The 18,492-nt window shown below is 37.2% G+C and overlaps 1 pseudogene; it reads right to left on the reverse strand.

Moving 5' to 3' along the window:
• Positions 1 to 14,074: 14,074 nt before the first annotated feature.
• LOC113196061 (small ribosomal subunit protein uS2 pseudogene) lies at positions 14,075 to 14,987 on the reverse strand (annotated as a pseudogene).
• Positions 14,988 to 18,492: the final 3,505 nt, after the last annotated feature.

Below are 18,492 nucleotides of genomic sequence, written 5' to 3' on the forward strand. Positions count from 1 at the left end.
GCATAACCCTACCAGGAAATAAGCCCAGGGGCCTGCAACTTGTTAAGCCATCTTTATTTTCTCTGAAATAGAATCAATTGCTAGATCTTTATTTGCCCTTTGTATTTCCACTTAAAAAATACCCAGCTCAAATGAGCTAGCCATATAGAAGAGACCTGAGAGATACAGTGCAGATACTCTGCAATGTTTTCATCAACTAGAACTATTGCAAGGCTATCATGATAATCTATGGGTTGAAAATGATAATTCTGGCTTGAATGAATTCACTTTTGTCCTAAACACTTCATAAGCCCCAAGTATACTGATTCAAATCATGAGAATCTGGTCTTGCCCACAACCATGATTCTGTCAGTGAGTTCCTAATAACACTCTACAATTTTGAATCTATCTGCCTCTTTTCTTTGGTCTCATTACACCTTGGGGCCAGTTCTCATAAACTGGGACCGGGTTGTTCAGAACAAAGACTTTAGGTTAGTGGGTCTAGAAGTTGTAGGTTAGTGTGAGTGTGAGAAGAGATGGAGGTTATCCTACCCCCAGGGGATATTTTACAATGCTTGGAGAAATTTGTGGTTGCCACAACAGGGGAGTGCTACTGGCATATGGATGGTAGGAACCAGGGATGCTGTTATACATCCTATAATGCATCAGAAAGACCCCCATAAGCAATAATTATTTCACCACCAAATGACAGGTACCAGTGTATATGTTAAGCAATTCCACAGAAACACCATTAGCAAAATCCAGACAACAGAAAACTCTATGGGACAAATAAACAAGTGTCTTCAAAAATAAAATGCCATATAAAAAGATGGAAGAAGATGGGTGCTGTGGCACACACTGTAATCGCAGCTATTTGGGAAGCTGAGGTAGAAAAATTGCATATTTGAGGTCAGCCTGGACAACACAGTGAGACCCTGTCTCAAAAAGGGCTAGGAAGGCCAGGTACAGTGTGCATGCCCGTAATCCCAGTATTTTGGGAGGCTGAGACAGGAGGATCTCAAATTCAAAGCTAGTCTCAGCAACTGTGAGGCGCTGAGCAACTCAGTGAGACCCTATCTCTAAATAAAATACAGAACAAGGCTGGGGATGTGGCTCAGTGGATAAAAAGAGCTAGGAAGAAGGTAGCTCAGTGGTAAAGCACCCATGAGTCCAATCCCCAATATTGAAAAGACTGTAAGGATAACCTACAGATTAAAATTAATTTACTAGAAGATAAAAGTTATACACCAGTTGTAGTGCATGGATGTCATGTGTTGCCTTGTTCTCCCAAAATAATATGTTGAAGTACTAACCTGCACTACCTCAAAATTAAACCTTATTTTGAAATAGGTTTTTTTCAGATATACTTACTTCAGATGAAGTCATACAAAATAGGGTGGACTCTTAATCTAACAAGACTGGAATCCTTACAGGAGAAGAGACAGGCACAGAGGGAGAAGACTGCCATGTAACAACAGCGTTAGATATTGGAGTGATACATCAAAGAAACACCAAAGGTTGTAAGCAAAAACCGGAAACTGAAAGAGGCAAGTAATGATTCTCTTCCTTAGTAGATTCTGAGGGAACATAACACTGTGGACAACTTGATTTCAAACTTCTGGCCTATAGAAATATCAGACAATACATTCTTGTTGTTTTAAGGCACCCTGTTTCTGGTACTGTTACATCAGGAAACTAGGGCATTGTTTGGATACTGATTGGAATATACGACCGCACATTAATAAATACAAATATATTAAATGCTGAGTAAATACCTGATGGTTTTAATGAATTATTTTTAGCTATTTTTAATAGTAACATTAGTTTTTTGAAAGTTCTTATAATTTCAAGATACACACTGAAATATTTGCAGATGAAATTATATGATAACTGAGATTTGTTATAAAAAAATTGGTAGAAGTCAGAAGGGTATGGCTGGAACAGTGGCATATTCCTGTAATACCAATGACTCTGGAGGCTGAGGCAGGATTGCAAGCTCACAGCCTCAGCAACTTAGCCAGACTTTGTCTCAAAATAAAAAATTGAAAGAAAAACAGAGGCTGGTGATGTAGCTCAGTGGTAGAGTGCCCTTGGGTTCAATCTCCAAATCCCAAGGCAAAATAAAAAATAAAAAAGGAAGGAAGAGAGAAAGGGAGAGCATTCCTTCCCATACCTTTAAGGAAGGCACCTTATCATGTCCACAAAACAGGTTAGAAGACTAAGTCTTGTGTGTTTGACCCAGAGACCATAAGCCAGCCACACCAGCTTCAGTTTCTAGAGTACTTGAACTAAAAAACCTGGCTAGAGCTGTTGAAAGAAATATCAACAGTACTTAGGGGGTTTTGGTTTTGTTATTGTTTTTATTAATAGAGAATGAAAATAGTAAATATCTATAGACAGGTCTCTGAGTGTCCTGAAACTATGGTACCCTTCAATTAAAAATCAAAGTCTATAGATGGAAATCACCTTAATATTGACAGGTTTTAAAGTCTCTACAAACCAGAGTTATCTGGTACTCTTGTTAAGCCATCTTTATTTTCTCTGAAATAGAATCAATTGCTAGGTCTTTATTTGCCCTTTCTATTTCCATTGTTACCACTCAAGTTGATTGCCTAACTGGTTGTTCTGCTTCCTGTTTGCCCCATACTATCATGCCTAAGACCACCAGATCAATCTTTTTGAAATATTGCAATCATGCTACTTTTCTGTTCAATATATAGATAGCTCTTTTCTTCCAAATAAATTATTAAACCATAAACAGACTTTCCACCTAATCTTTTACTCTTGTCTCTCAAGTCTAATCAAGTAATGTAGTCAAAGTAACTTTTCTCTGTGCTCTCTTTTAAGTACACCACATCATTATTTTGCAGATGTACAAAATTTCTCATTGACTTCTACCTAGACCCTCATGTCTCCTATTTTTTTTGCCTGGGGTGGTTCCTGGGGATTGAACAAACTCAAAGGTACAAGGTGCTTTACCACTGAGCTACATCCCCAATCTTTTTTATTTTTTATTTAGAGGTAGGGTCTTGCTAAGTTGTTGAGTCTCACTAAATTTCTAAGTGTGGCCTCCATCTTGTGATCCTCCAGTCTCAGCCCCCCAAGGAGCTGGGATTACCAGCCTGTACCATAGCGTCTGGTTTGGGAGGTATTTTCTAGGATTGATATGAAGTCAGCAAAACTCTTGTGAGATAATCAAAAAATTCTGTATTGTAAATTATCCTCCTGTTTATTTTTTTTGTGGCACTTGGCTAAAAGGCTATGAAGTAGGTATCTCACTTTTCCTTGTAAAGGAGCCCAATCTGCTTCCTGATATTTAATTTTAATCAATTTTCTATAATAAATATGTATACCTCGCACAAAACTTTTTTTGAAGATATCATTCAGACCCGTAAGTGAACAGTGCCTCCTCTATATTCTCAAGACATTTGCTTTCTGGTCCTCTCAGACTGTTCTTATGGCTGCTTGTATACTGGATATCCAGACTGATATCTGTCTTGACAAACTTGGGTTTATCTTCTGGTGGACAGTAACCTCTCCTAAAACTGCCATTCTGCTTTCTGACCAAAATTGGGATACATGTAATCTGAGTCTCAAATGGTACAATTTCTACAAAGTATTTATAAGAAAAAAAATGGTAAATAATTTTGAAAGTCTTTAGGAAAATAACAAATATGTGATCCTTATACTAATGTTGTTTTATTCTTTTCAGTGCTAAACAAGGCAATAGCTGCTCAATAAATATTTGTAGAATGCAAACATGAGAACTCCATTAAAGTGCATTTTTTGGTAAATAAATGCATGAGATTCTAACCCTGAAATCTTAATTAGAGTACTGGCTTATTAAATTGAGGCTATAGGTTAAGTGAAGAGTATACATTTATATACACACCCACAAACACATGTGTGGGGAGAATTAAGTAAACTAGAGATGAAAGAAACACACAGAGACAATTACATGTTAAAGTAACTAGTTAATATTTACTAAGTCTTCCATATTACTTTTTTGGGGGGTGGGGGGATACCAGGTATTGAACTCAGGGGCAATCAACCACTGAGTCACATGCCCAGCCCTATTTTGTATTTTACTTAGAGACAGGGTCTCACTGAGTTGCTTAGTGCCTCACAGTTGCTAGACTGGGGTTTGGGGTTTTGGTGTTTTTGTTTGTTTTTTTGTTTTGTTTTGTTTTGATACTAAGTTTCACTATGTTTTCCAGGCTGGGCTCAGTGATTCTCCCACCTCAGTCTCCAAAGTAGCTGGGATTAGGGTGTTTTGATCCACTTTTTCGTGGCTTTGACTAAAAGACCTAACAGGAACAATTTTAGAGGAGGAAAGTTTATTCAGGAGCTCACAGTTTTGGTGGCCTTAACCCATAGACCACTAACTCCATTCTTCAGGAATTGAGGCGAGGCAGGACAACTTGGCAGAGCAAAGTGGCTTCTGATAGGGCCATCATGAAGCACAGAGAGAGACTAAGCTCCTCAATGACCCATTTCCTCCAGGCACACTCTACCTGCCTTTAGTTACCACTCTGTTAATCCCTATCACGGGATAAATTCACAGATTGGGTTAAGGTTCTCAACTCAACCATTCACCTCCAAATCTTCTTACATTGTCTTATACATGAGCTTTTGTGGGATACTTCACATCAAACCATAATATTCGACCCCTGGTCCCCAAGTTTCATGACCTTTCTCACAATGCAAAACACACAGTCCATTTCCAAGAGTCTCCATAGTCTCAGCAATCTAAGAGTGTTCAAAAGTTCAAGTCCAAATTCTCCTCTGAGACTCAAGGCAAACTCACATTGTGAGCTCCTGTAAAAATCAAAAGCAATTTACAAGTACCTAATATATAAAGGTACAGAGCAAATATTTCTATTAAGAAAAATAGGGGCATAGAAAGAGGGATGGGACCAAAGCAAGATCAAAATCCAGCTGGGCAAACAATTCCTCTAGTTCCAGGTTCTCTGCAAAGGGCTTATATACTGTGTACCTCCTGGGTTTGCTGGTTGAGGTCCACATGACCTCTTTCTTGGCTTGTCTGTACTCAATTCCTGCAGCTTTCCTCCAGAGACATTCCATGGTACTGCATTTCTTAATCTTGGGAGTTTCTACTACAAATTTGGCTTCCTCCTCACATCTTCACACATTGCGTGCTCAGGGGAAGCCTGCGGGGACTTAGACCTTGCTGCACTTTACCTGGCCTCCCAGTTCTTCCTTTTTACCTCCTAATTCAAGCACCCTGCATTCCTGCAGAACCAGCACCACTTGGTTCACGCCAAAGTCTGTCACTAATTCCAGCTGAAGCCAATCCTCCAGAACCCTGGCTGTAGAAACCTTTGAGTGCCTAGGTGGCTGAGAATGTTTAAAAAAACTTCTGAGGCTCTCTTTTAGGCAAGCAGGGTTCTCCACTCATCTCTTCCCAAAGGAAGTTTTACTTTTACTTCCTTGAGCCTGAGATAGGTGTGATCTTGCCAAATTCCTGAGATGCCTTGGAGCCATCATTCTTGTTGTCTCTGAGCAAAGTCTTTAGCATTTCTTTAGTGTTGTGAATGTCTTTTTTAACAACTGCAACTTTCTTAGCCTCAATTTTACTCCCACTTTCTTCTTGCATTGTTTCACACATGAGATTTTAGAGAATACCTTACATCAACCATAATAAATGGGTATGAACCATGATGCTGTACTGAGTCTTTATTAACTACTAAACCCTATGAAAAGTGTTTTCTCTATTGTCTCATTTAACTTTTGTTTTATTTTATTTTGTTTTATTATGTTTTAAATTTATTTGATACTAGGGCATGAACTCAGGAACACTTAACCACTGAGCCATATTCCCAGCCCTTTTTTTTTATTTTGAGATGGGATTGCTAAATTGCTTGGGGCCTTGCTAAATTACTGAGGCTACAGTGCCAGACTTAAACTCCCAACTTTAAAGTAAATAAACTATTCTAGATTTACCCATGTTTTCACCAAAAAAATAAATAAATAAATAAATTACTGAGGCTAGCTTTGAACCTGTCTGTGATCCTCCTGCCTCAGTTTCCTGAGCCACTGGGATTGCAGGCATGCACTACCACACCTGGCTAACCTTCATTTTAAAGATAGATCCATTGAATGTCTCATGAGCCATTTCAAGAAGGAATGCTACCATAAGAAATACATTTGTATGTGAGTGTATCTTAGTTTTTTCAGACTGCTAAAACAACATACCATTGACTACATAACTTATAAACAATAGACCCTTATTTCTATCAGTCTTGGAGATTGGGAAGTTCAAAATGAAGATACTACCATATTTTGTCTGATAAAGGCCCACTTTCTCATAGAAAAAATCTTCCAGCTATGTGTTAACATGTCGGAAGGGGCAAACAAGCTGCCTAGAGGCTCTTTTATAAGTCACTAATCATATTCTTGGGGTCTCTACCCTATCATCTAATCACCTCTGAAAGGCCCTACCTTTTAATATCATTGTCTTGAGGGTTGGAATTTCTACATATGAATATTGGAAGAATATAAACTTTCAAATTATAGCAGAATTTCAAGAATTATATAATTAAATATTATGAAGAAATAAATTTTCTGTATGGAAGATGATATGTCATGAGCTTTGTAATGTTTTGAACAACCAATAAAAAAATAAAAAATTTTCATGAATAATTCAATTCTACTTGGGAAACTTAGCGAGACCCAGTCTCAAAATAAAAACTAAAAGGGCTGTGAATTATCACGAGCGAGCTATGTCATTAACATATACCAAAACATGTTTGTGTCTTTCCATGGTGTCAGAATTTATTGAATAATAATAAATTCACAGACTACACCACTTTAATCAGTGGCAGTTCACTGATGAAAGTCAAAAGCCAGGCAAACACATATCCTTTTATTAATTACTAACATCTGTAATACTCAAGTAACACATCACACTTCACACAATTCTATATATATATATATATATATATATATATATATATATATATATATATATATATATGTTAAAGAAAGGCTAAGAAGAGGTTTAGGCAGCCATAGGAGTTCAGGAGGCTGAACTGAGAGCAAAGGCAAAAAACAGATAAAAATGCAAAGAGTCACTGTAAGTCACTTGTAATCAAGTAAGATTATGAACCAGCCCAAGAACTTGTTTGGCGTGCAAAATTGTCAAAGCACAGGAGCTTATTCTAGGCCAAAGTCCAGACAGATAACAGCTTCACACTCTCAGCTTGAGATGTCAACTTAGAGAAGGCTGTATGTGTTCATCACAGGCAGGAGAAATAGCACTCTGCTAAAACCCAAGGACAGCGATTTGGAGGTTAGTCACTGTTGCAATATTCCTGGGCAAGGTTCATGATGAGGGACCAGGTGATGCAGTCAGGGCACCACCATGAACAGTCTGGTGTGTGTGGGGGTCCTTCTTTTATGGGCTCTGAGTCAAGGGTTTGCTTCATTCAGTAGTCTGGTGTGCTGTATAAGCTCATGGGCCTAACTTTTCTGAACATGAGTTTAATATGCTCATACATCCACGTATTTCTGATTAATTTGATAACTTCACAGGTGGTGATTTTTGTTTGGTTTGGTTTTATTTATTTATTTATTCTAATTATGTATATATGACAGCAGAATGCATTTTAATTCATTGTATATAATTACAGCACAACTTTTTTTATTCTGTTGTGTCATAGCTTTCCTTTTATTGCATATGTTTAAGGAGTACAGTATTATGTACGCATCTTTCCTTTTTTCTTCATTTTAATTAGTTATACGTGACAGTAGAATGCATTTATATACTTTGATATATCATGCATATATGGGATATAATTTCTCATTTTTCTGAGTGTACTTATTGCAGAATCATATTGGTCATGCAGTCACATATATACATAGAATAATAATGTCTGTTTTATTCTACTATCTTTCCTATCCCACATCCCATCCTTTTCCTTCCCATCACTTCCCTCTACCCTAGTGCCCCTGGCCTTATTGTGAATTAGCATCTGCATATTAGAGAAAACATCCAGTCTTTGGTGTTATGGGGTTGGATTATTTCGTTTAGCATGATATTCTCCAATTCCAACCATTTGCTGGCAAATGCCGTTATTTTACTCTTCTTTAAAGCTGAGTAATATTCCATTGAGTATATATACCACATTTTCTTTATCCATTCATCTATTGAGGAATACCTAGGTTGGTTCCATAGTCTAGCTATTGTGAATTGAGCTTCTATAAACATTGATGTGGCTGCATCACTATAGTATGATGATTTTAAGTCCTTTGGGTATAAACCAAGGAGTGGGATAGCTGGGACAAAAGAAAAAGAGAGAGAAGAAGAAGGAGGAAGAAGGGGAGGAGAAGAAGGAGGAGAGAAAAGAAGAGAAGAGAAGAGAAGAGAAGAGAAGAGAAGAGAAGAGAAGAGAAGAGAAGAAAAGAGAAACACACACACAGAGAGACACATATATTTGTACCTGTGACTCTACATGCCTCTAAAGGACTTCACTGCAAGTGTGTTCCTGCAAGTTAACGCTCCTATCTAAACTGACTCATTTGACCAGAACAACCAGTTCACATACCAGTGCAAGTGAAGAAAGAGGCAATAAAAAGAGGGAAAGAGGAAAAGGCATTTAAAAGCTGACTAGTTACATTTACATTTAGTTAATGATTGCTTTTGTTTTCCAAAGGCTACCTAACTTTTTGGAGAAAGAAAAACAGAGTCGACTGAAGTATGAAATTAATATTTCTGTAGAAGATCTAGTCTTCCCTCCTTGCCTTCTTCTTAAGACTTAATTTCATCCACAATTTTAGTAGCGTAACTAACCATCTTCACTTCCTTCCCTTCCTGCCCCCTCATTTTTTCCCCACTAGGAGCATTTGTTGAACATTTGTTACATGGCAGGCACTGAGCAAGGCCTTGTTGTTTTTATGCCAAAATAAGTTAGTTTATAATTGATCCTCTTGATCAAAAGTTCTCAAACTATAATGTTTAAAGATTCATGAAGAAACTGTTTTGAAAATGCCCATTCCTGGAGATTGGATTCAGATGTTCTGGGTCTGGGAATCAGTCATTTTAACAAGCATCTTAAATGATTCAAGGGAATAACTTAATTGGATTTGCATTTTGAGTGATACTTCTATCTCTGTAAAATTATTAGAACAACTTGTTATTAGGTTTGTGGACAGCTCAACTCTGAAAGATTTTTCTCTCCTTAAGAACTTTGAAATTAGGCTTTCTGTTCAAAGACAGACTCTGCCACTTAAAAGCTGTTTAGTTGGCTGAATCAGTGAGTTAACCTCTTTTTACCTGTGTCCTCATCTGTAAGGGTGCATGGGAATCAGAGCCTCTTCCTTAGGATTACTATGCAGATTTAGCAAATAAAGCATATGTGTTATCAAGACAGAGCAGTAAGTTCTCAAAAAATGATAGCTGTAATAATACTAATTATTATTTTTATACTTAGCATTATAATCTAGCTCCATTTATTATTATTTTATTATTATTATTGTTATTATTATTGTATTGGAGATCCGATGTAGAGGCACTTTACCACTGAGCTTCAATCCCAATCCCTTTTATTTTATATTTCAAGACAGGACTTCACTATTTTGCTGAGGCTGGCCACAAACTTGTGATCCTCCTGCCTCAGCCTCCTGAAACTGTCCCATTTTTAGATCGAAAATGGGGGGGGATAAAAAGTGATCAGATTCTTGAAACATGACGAGCTGCTTCAAAAGGAACAAGCATTCTGAATGCTAAATTATCTTCTTTGAGTCCAAAGAAAAATAATATTTTATTTTATTTTTTATTTCATTAAAATTTTATTATATAATTAATAATTAATTATATCATTAATAATCATTTCATTTTTTAATTTCCATAGGTCTACTTATAGAATTCCTGAATAGTAAGTACTACTATTAATGCTGTTCTGAAATTTTCTCCTCATTGCTTATTTTAAAAGAACCAAGTTTATCTAGTCCAGAGAAAGTAAATAATTTCTGCTCTCATCAAGAATCTAAAAGATGTCGTTAACAGAGATAAAGAATATAGAAGGAAAGCAGGATTAGAAGGAGGTTCAATTTCTTCATCACTTATATACAGCTAGGGTCTTATACTTTTATATACCAGAATTTAAATGTATTATTTCTACTGCATCTTCATAATCACCCAGGAGAAAGTACAATTATAATTCCCATTTTTAAAGAAGTCTTCATCTTTAAAAATGAAAATTTTCAGTCAGGAACCCAGAACTATTTGATCTCAAATCCCACTTAGTTTCCATACCAAACTGCCCCCCAGACACTTCAAAGGACTCAAGTAAAGGTGGTTTCCTGAGAGGACTAAACAGGACTTAGATTAGCATTTCCACTTCTCCTGAGCACAAAACACACTTATCTAATAATATTCCAAAATCTTGAAGAAAAATAAAAAAAATTAGAAAATGTTTTCCTATCCTTCCTCTGAATGACTGACCTTACCTTTGATACACACTCCATATTCTTTACACCAAAGGTTCCACAAATACACGAAGAAAATACTGAAATATTCTCTGGCTTACAAAAGTGTTTTCAAATGAAAAGTGGCAGTTTTGGGTAATGGAAAATTGAAATCATTTGCAACTGAAATCAATCAATTGTGCTGCTTCTACCTGCTAAGGAAAGTGGTGTATTTTGGAGCAGAGGGGAAAGAAACCTCTACTCTTCCTTTTCTCTTTTGTAAAGTATAAGGACAGCAAGCAGATGACTCAGATTAATGATCTACTCACATGTGTTTGTTTGCTCTAAAAGATGCAGAGGTCCTTTAAGAAAATAGTGAGGGGCTGGGGATGTGGCTCAAGCGGTAGCGAGCTCACCTGGCGTGCGTGCGGCCCGGGTTCGATCCCCAGCACCACATACAAACAAAGATGTTGTGTCCGCCGATAACTGAAAAATAAATATTTAAAAAATTCTCTAAAAAAAAAAAAAGAAAATAGTGATTGACAAATTTTAAGTCCGTAAATAAATCTGAGTCAGTAAAAAGTTGCAGAATTTACTCCTGTAACATTGAGTGTTATTTGATAGTGTGATTTTCAAATGGATGTGCCATATTCTATCATATAGATACTCTATTGGATATGGCTCTTTTGCACACCACCCTAGAGGAGACATAAACAGGAGTCTGTTACTGGGTATTAGATGTCTTGTAAACTCTATGAAATTGTACTTAAGTGAGTTTTAGGGAAGAATTTCCACAGCCAGAATCACATTGCCAGTTTTTTGATCCCGAGTCATCACTGCCACAGGAAACCATCAAACTTGAAAGACAGTGGCAAGCAGAACAAAGCAGCAGATTGCCACCTTGAGTTTGCTGCGCTGAAAAGGTTCACTGTTGAAGGTCCCGTGAACACAGATCCCCTGTGTCTGATTAGTGGAAACCCAAACTGTCTGCAACCCTGTGAAGGCACCTGGGAAATGTAATTTTTTACTCTCCAACATCCAAGACACAGAAACAATAAGTCGATTATAATTAAAATAGCATAATGTATTACAATTTATTTAGACATACTTTGAATTTTAGATTTTTAGGTTCCTTGCACATTTTTTCTCTACCCTAAATAAATGCAATAAATTCCTTAGTCAAATAATATGAATACTTTTCAAGTTTTTGATGATTGCATAATTTTCCTCTTGAAAACGTAATATGATTTTATGCTCCTCCCAGTCAATCTTGTTCCATATGGTCAGTCATGATTAATATATTTGTTAGTACTTTTAAACTATAAACTGATGCATTATTTTAAAACTTTGAGTTTCTTTTGCTAGTAAGTTTGAACATTGTAATTCTCACAACAGGTGAATTATAATTAAGTCTTTAGCCTACTGTTTTTCCTAATATTTCTCAGCAATACTGTTCTAGTCAGCTTTTTCACTGCTGTGAATAAAAGTCCTGATCAAAACAATTGTAGAGGAGGAAAGTTTATTTGAGGGCTCACAGTTTCAGAGGTCTCAGTCCATAGAAGACCAGCTCCATTCCTCAGGGTGCAAGGTGACACAGAATGTTATAGCAGAAGAGCAGTAGTAGAGAAAAGCGGTAGAGAGAGACTCCACTGTCCAGATAGAAAATATATACCCCAAAGGCAAGCCCACAGTGACTTGTCTCCTCCAACCACACCCTACCAGCCTTCAATTGACACTCAGTTAATCCCATCAGGACATTAATTCACTGATTGGGATAAGTCTCTAATAACCCAGTCACTTCTCCTCTAAACCTTATTGTGTTGTCTCACACTTCAGCTTTTGGGGGACACCTCACATTCAAACCATAACAAATACATTTATAAATAATCTCATAGGGTGGGAAATTAACATGGTTGTTTTGTTGGGTCATGTGTAATTGTTACTAGTGAAATAGATAACTCTAAGATCTAGTGACACCGGTGTTTGTAGCCCTGTAACAATCCTCTTTAGCTCTTTCATGTACATATCAAGGAAATTTTCTTCTCTTTATGGACTCCATAATTAAACTTGGTTGAATTCTATAGGTCTTAATTTAAAAGCAAGATTATATAACTCAATTATGATACAGTCAGTTGGATTTAGATGGAAATTGTAGATTTGCAAATAAGTATTTGAATATCTATCAGTATAATTTTATGCGTTTGGATTTACTTGTGGTGAGACCCAGGCTATAAATGTCTAGATATTCATAGAAAGACCGTAGGAAGAAGGAAGTTCTGTAAGGAAGAGCTCTATGACTCCGGTAAGTCCAAAAGGTCTAAACATTCAGAGCTACCATGGAATAACTATTCTTCCCTGATTTAATGAGACCAGATGAACTCTCTGGAAAACTTCACACTGTGAGTATAACACCTCCAAGATCCATTTCTTCTAGCAGGTACAATATACAGCACCCTGTCAGAAATAGTGAGATGACGATGATAATTTCTGGGGTTAATCATCTTGCATTTCCTTCCCAAAAAAGTATGGGGAGATTTAGAAGAGATACATAAGAAAAGCCTTGTTTCACTCCTATTTAGCGATTTAGAAAAAAAGGAACTTGTTCTAAAATCACTTTTGAAACTAGAATACCTTTTACCAGATTAAGACAAAAATCCTGAACATACATATTATACTTGAACAGGTGTTTTGAAAGACTAGGTTAGCCACAAACCCACAAATTGTCCTCATTCTCCATCTAGTGGCAAGACAAGCTAATTGAAGCAAACCACTAAAAAATATTCTTACTCTTAGATGTTGGACCCAGTATTTTAAAAGATTGATTTTATAGGACATATTATAAAACCTCACCACTATTTTGTTAAATGTGATATAAATAAACTCTATGTAAAATAATACATTATTATAATTAGGTTCTATGATTTTTCTTTTAAAAGATTGATTAAATTTCTGATAAAACTGGTCAGGAAAAGGAAAGAAGGTGCCATGAAGTTTTTATTCTATTGCTGAAATTAAAAACAGGAACACACAAACAGCTGCTATGCAAATGAAGAGTTACACACTTTTGCTATTAGAGTATTAATGAAAATTAAAACAACAATTAGAAAGCTTAATCATATTAAGTAGGAGTAAGGAAGTTAAGACATAAGAAACCTGTATAACTTAAGGGAAAATAAGCTAGTGCAACCATTCTAGGGAAAAACCTGGAAAACTTGATAAATTAACTATACCTATACTTTGTATATGATGTAGCAATTTGATTTCTTGTGCATGTTTATAAGAGTATTTTCACAGCAATGTCTGAAAGGCTACATGTTCATCAGAAGAGGAAAGGGAATAAAATGAGAGATAGACACAAAAGTTATTTGCAGCACTCAGAAATAATTTTCCAGATTAATGTATATCTGGATGACTCTTAAAATATCATGATAATGATATGAGATGTATAAAAGAATACTTATCAGTGTGATAAAATGTATACACATAGAATACAACTTTACATTTAAAAAAATATTTTCAGTTGTAGATGGACACAATACCTTTATTTTTACTTATTTATTTTTATGTTGTGCTGAGGATCAAACCCAGTACCTCACAAGAGCCAGGTAAGCACTCTGTCACTAAGCTATAACCCTGGCCCACAACTCTACAGTTTTTTTTTTTTTTTTCAGAAACTGGTGCTTATTTCTGTAACTTTATTGCCATTTTGCTTAAGTGTTTCCAGAAAAACAGCCCAAGACCATTCTGTGGTTGTTCCTACCTGCTCAGTGGCTTGAGCAGTGGGAGCTGCAGACCAATCTTCAGTGCTTGACTAGTTACTCCAGGTTTCAGTAGGGAACTGCTGGTTAGGCACAGAGGGCACCTTGAATGCCTTTAGAGCTGTCTCTGACTTCAGATTGAGTATCAGTGAACACTGGAGCTAGAACATATCATATACTCAGAAATCCCTCCTTGGTCACAGCTTTTTTAGCAGCTGCCTGCTTTTCCCGTTCGATCTTTCAGAATCTCTGTGAAAGTAGAGATCAGGCATAGTCAACCACGGGTACTTGCGGGAAATGATGCCAGGCATGCACAGAACTTCTTAGGCCAGCAGCCACCACATCAGACCCACAGAGTGAACTATTTTGTTGTTGCATGGAATGGCAATGTCCTCATAGCACAAAGGAGAATCTGTGTTACCCAGAGCAGTCGTAGGTAGGTTTACAAAAGCCACTTCTGTGAGAGGTCAGAAGACATGGCTCCCAGGAGGCTGCCTGGATCTGCTTAGTGAAGGTTTCAAGACTGAAGCAGCCAGAGATAGGAGTGCCTCTGTGGCAGCAGCAAACTTCATCACAGCCTGTTGGTCAGTGTTCCTGGAGGACATGACACTGATATCAGCAGAATTTTCACTGGCAACACTGGCATCAGAAGCTTCTCCCAGGTCCTCTTTAGATCTGTGATGTAGATGCCATCTCCTTCCCTTTTGTAGATATATTGTTCCATCTGAAAATCAGGGTTGCTGCCACTTAAGCGGGTTCCTGGTGCAGAAATTTGAGGACATCCTCTTCCTTCATTTGCACGACATCAAGGGCTCTGGACATTGTGACACTTTGCCTTTAATTTATGATAGGAATCAAGAACAACAACAGCCGGAGCAGTGGTGTAGGCCTGTAAGCCCAGTGGCTTGTGAGACTGACGTAGGAGGATTGTGAATTCAAAGCCAGCCTCAGCAACTTAGTGAGACCCTAAGCAACTTAACAAGACCCTGTCTCTAAATAAAATACAAAAAAAATAGGGCTGGGGATGTGGCTCAGTGGTTGAGTGCCCCTGAGTTCAATCCCTAGTATCAAAGGGGGAAAAACAACAACAACAACACCATATAGACCCTTCCCTAGGTAGCACATCAAGACTATACATTTTTGAGGATATATGTGGTCTAAATAAACATAGAAATGATAGACTGCAAAGACATGAATACACAAATGTTGGAGCTGGGCTTAGTGGCACATACTTTGAATCCCAGAGACTTGGGAGGCTGAAGCAAAAAGACCAAAAGTTCAAGGTCAGCCTGAGAAACTTACTGAGACCCTGTCTCAGAGTAAAAAATATAAAGGGCTGAGCTAGAGCTAGAGCTCAGTGGTAGAGCACCCCTGGGTTCAATCTCCAGTAGGTTGGAAGGAAGGATAAAGAAAGCAGCAACTATTGCAAGGGTGCTGATAGTGTGAAATGAAATGGAAAGCAATTAATTCAATTTTGTGTTCTTAGTCTATAAGTTAAAAATACAAAGTAGAATCTGAATGCAAACAGCATATCTGAAGAACTTATTAATCTTATTTTCTTGATATTGCATTATTATAATCATAGCAATAATCTCAATTTTGAGATCTTTATAATTTATAAAATGTTTTCATAGACAGCTTTGTAGAGGCAGGAACCTCCATAGTGTTTTTCAATAGAATACTATTCATTCATAGAAGAGTATGAAATCCTGTCTTAGTGACAACATGATGGACCTGGAGGGCATTGTGTTAAGTGAAATAAATCAGGCACAGAAAGGCACATACTGCATGATCTTATTTATGAGAAATCTAAAAAAGTTGATCTCATTGAAGTTTACAGTAGAAGAGTGATTGCTAGAGACTGGGGAAGGATGGGGAAAACTTGATCAAAAGGTATAGATATGGGGCAGGTGGTACACACCTGTAATCCCAGTGGCTCAGGAGGCTGAGGCAGGAGGATGGTGAGTTCAGAGCAACTTAGTGAAGTCCTAAGCAATTCAGCAAGACCCTGTCTCTAAATAAAATAATTAAAAAGGGCTGGGGATGTGGCTTAGCAGTAAAGCGCCCCTGAGTTCAGTCCCCAGTACCAAAAAAAAAAAAAAGGTTACAGTTAGGGGAAATAGGTTCTTGTATTCTATGGCACAGCAGGGTGAATATAATTAACAATCTTGTATTATATAGCCCAGAATATTTTTAAAAGAGGATTTTGAATGTATTTTTCATAAAGAAATTATAAAAGTTTAAGGTGATGAATATGCTAATTACCTGAGTTCATATCACCCAATATACATGAATCAAAACATCTTATTATATCTTATAAATATGTACAAATATTATGTATCAATCTGGTCACTGTGGTGCACTCCTGGATTTCCAAGGACTTAAGAGGCTGAGACAGGAGTATCACATATTGGAAGCCAGCTTGGGCAACTTAGTGAGACCCTGTCTCAAAATGAAAAATAAACAAAAATTCTGGGGATGGAGCTTAGTGTTAGGGTGACCAGGTGTGCTAAGAGCCATAGCCAAGTAGTATGATGCATGGCATTTTTGTTGAAAGGTGACTCCAGCAAGCCATTGAAATGATATGATTATGTTAAGATCTGCATTCATATGGATATTAGACTCCTGCTGTCCACCTCGGCCTGCTACGGGACTCCTGAAGAGTTCCCATTGGTTGGGGAAGTTGGTAGGAGGGACTTCCGGAGGAGGGACTTCCTGTTGGAGGGGTCCGGAAAAACGCCACGTGTGTGGGTCAGTTGGCATTTTTCCCGGAGTGTACGGGGCATTGGCGGCAGTTTCAAAAATAAAGTTTGTTCCTGCTTGAGTGGCTCGTGATTTTGTGCCCAGCCAGACTGCGGCACAGGTGCAATCTTCAATAAGAAAAAAGTCCAAAAAACTATATTATGTATTGATAACAATTTAATTTAATATAATTTTTAAAAGCCCACTACAACTTAATGATTAAATAAAGGTACTCACAGAAAAGATCAGTTTATGGTATGTTCTCTATATATCATTTTCTACTGAAATACCCAAGATAACAACCATTAAGTAAAAAAAGGAACCATGATCCAGGCATGGTGGCTCATGCCTATAATTACAGCAGCTCCAGAGGCTGAGGCAGGAGGATCACAAGTTCAAAGCCTGCCTCAGAAACTTAGCAAGACCCTAAACAACTTAGTGAGACCCTGTATCTTTTTAAAATATAAAAAAGGGCTGGGGATGTGGCTCGTTGTTAAGCACCCCTGGGTTCAATCCCCTTAACAACAACAACAACATAAAGAGGAACCATGGAGTGAAGAAGCAACACAAATCTCATTGGAATCATTTCAAGTGGGGAAAAAAACTATATGTGTAGTTACAGGCACATGAATCTGATTGGAAATAAATAGAACTGCACATTGATTAACAACAGGGATATGTTCTGAGAAATGCATCATTTGGAAATTTCATCTTTGTGTGAACATCACAGAGGGTGTGTACACAAACTTAGATGGTATAAGGTCAATCACTCAACATGGATGATTCATTATGTTATTAGCAAGAGACACAAGCTGAGGCTGCTGCCAGGGTGTCACAGCATGCTGTCTCATAGTAAATTTTTTATGTAAGTTGAAGGAGTACACTAAAGTATAATATAGTAAACATGTAAACTAGAAATAATAGTTGTTTATTTTAATTATCAAATATTACATATTGTGTATAACTATATATGTTGTACTTTTATACAACCACAATGTAGGAGGTTTTTTTACATCAGCAACAACACAGACATGTAAGTAATGCATTGTACTATGATGTTATAATAGTTACAATGCCACTAGGTGGCATTTCTGCCAGTTCCATTAAAATCTTTTAGGATAACCATCATATGCAGGACTGATTAAAATGTCCTTATGCAGTGCATGACTATAGATTGAAAATTGCCAAATTTTTGAAGAAATTATTTTGGAAAAGAGAACTATGAAGCTGCAACAAAAACCACTAAGAATATTAAGATTTAAAACAACCTGCATGTGCCCAATCTTCAAGCAGGCTGCAGGCTTTTAGATATATAGAGCCATTAAAAGGGGCATGTTCCTCAGTGTCCACATCAGATGTGGACAAGGAGAATAATGGGTAAGTGGGGAACCTTCCAGGTTAGAACATTGAACAAAAGAGTTCAACTCAAAAAACACAATCAGGATGTAATCAAGAAATTTCTTCTGTTCCCAAGGCCATCCCAGCAGGATTTCAAAGTTGTCCCCAAACAGTTTTCCAATGAAAGTATTGATTGTGATTATCTTATCCCAGGTCCATCACTATAATGAGATATGTGTTTGGGAAC

This window comes from Urocitellus parryii, chromosome 10 (genome assembly GCF_045843805.1).
Source record: "Urocitellus parryii isolate mUroPar1 chromosome 10, mUroPar1.hap1, whole genome shotgun sequence".
Classification (NCBI taxonomy): domain Eukaryota; kingdom Metazoa; phylum Chordata; class Mammalia; order Rodentia; family Sciuridae; genus Urocitellus; species Urocitellus parryii.